At 38.6% G+C, this 1,882-nt stretch overlaps 1 protein-coding gene across 1 annotated transcript in view; it reads left to right on the forward strand.

Moving 5' to 3' along the window:
- The window catches only part of LOC119414954 (sodium channel protein type 4 subunit alpha B-like), a 326,309-nt gene that overhangs the window by 285,365 nt on the left and 39,062 nt on the right, over positions 1–1,882 (forward strand). The window lies entirely within an intron of this gene.

Consider the following 1,882-nt stretch of genomic DNA (forward strand, 5'->3'; position numbering starts at 1 on the left):
CATCCATACATCCATCCATACATCCATCCATACATCCCTACACCATACATCCATCCATCCAACCATCCATCCATACATCCATCCATACATCCATCCATACATCCATCCATACAGCCAGTATCTTTACCTACTTCTTCCTTTTCGGGTCACGGGGGTCACTGGTGTCCATATTCAGCAGTCACTGTGTGAGAGATGAGGGACACCCTGGACAGGTTATCACAGGGACACCTGGACAGGTCTCAAGTCCATCACAGGGACACATAGAGACAAACAACCATTCACTCTCTCTCTCTCTCACCTAGGGACAATTCAGAGTTACCAGTCTGTCTAACATGCATGTTTTTGGTCTGTGGGAGGAAACTGGAGTACCCGGAGAAAACCCACATTTGCACGGCGAGGACATTCAAACTCCACCCAGAAAGGCCGCTTAGGTCGGGATTTGAACCGGCAAACTTCCCACTGAGAGGCAACAGCTCTACTAACTGCACCACTGTGCCACCTGCTACAGAACATACTCGTTGAAATAAAATCAGATGTGATTTAGATTTGAACTGGGTTTATATGGAGTGGTTATGAGCAGTCAGTATCTTACATGCAGCAGACAGCAGTCAGAGTCACTTTGGAGAATCGGATAATTTTTCATAGACGAGCTGCTGAGCAGGAAAATTTAGGATCAAGTCTCTCTCAACTAGAACTGCTCAAAACTAAATTTTCATAAAAGTTTGAGTACACTAGTTGGGTGAATGTTTCTAAATCTTTCTCTCTGTTGAGATTTATTTTTCTTCCATACATTTTTCAGCACGTAACGCAAAGAAATGGATCTCTCTTTACATGCTTCAAACCCTTTGAGCTGTTTACAACCTGTTACTGATTATTTCAGCTGTTGTTCTGGTCCAGCTTTTTCACCTTCTTTCTGCTAAATTCAACTTTTTTCTTTATTTTTAAGCTACTTTTAGGTGTTTTTCAGATAATTTTAGCCCCTTGGTTCTGCTATTTTTTATTTATGGTAATTTTCATCTTTATATACAATTGAATAATGTCAGTTTTTTATGCTTATTTCAGTCTCTTTCTGCTGACTGAAGCCTTTTCTTTTTAGCCCTTTCAGCTGTTTTTTGTGCTTATTGAAGCTTTTTCTTCTCAATTCAGTTTCATTTTTGCTAATTTTATATGTTTTGTATTCTATTCAGCCTCTCTCTGCCTATTTCAGACTATTCTACTACATTTCTGCTACATTCAGTTTTTTCTACACATTTCCTGCTACTTTCCTCATTTATCTTCCTGCTTTCAGTAAAGGTCAGCTGTTCAAATTCAGCTCACATTAAGAGTTTAGAAATGAACCCTTTCAGCAGCGTTCAGCAGCAATCATTCAGCAATAAGCGGTCGTGCTGCATTTTAACAGGAAATGACGTTTCTTTAGTTTTGTTTGCAACACTGTTGGAGAAAAATTTTCTCGCTTTATTTTACTTATTCAAAAAAAGACTCTCAATGACAGGAGAAGATTTTTAACCAGTATTTTACTTGCAAGGACAGACTTTCAGTACAGGTTACACAGATATACAGGAAGTACACACAAATATACAGGAAGTACATGCAGATATACATATATACAGGAAGTACACATAGATATACAGGAAGTACACACAGATATACAGGAAGTGCATGCAGATATACAGGAAGTACACACAGATATACAGGAAATACACTCAGATATACAGGAAGTACATACAGATATACAGGAAGTACACACAAATATACAGGAAGTATACGCAGATATACAGGAAGTACACACTGATATACAGGAAGTACACTCAGATTTACAGGAAGTACACACAGAAATACAGGAAGTACATGCAGATATACAGGAAGTACATGCTGATATACA

This window comes from Nematolebias whitei, chromosome 9 (genome assembly GCF_014905685.2).
Source record: "Nematolebias whitei isolate Nwh7 chromosome 9, NemWhi1, whole genome shotgun sequence".
NCBI lineage: Eukaryota > Metazoa > Chordata > Actinopteri > Cyprinodontiformes > Rivulidae > Nematolebias > Nematolebias whitei.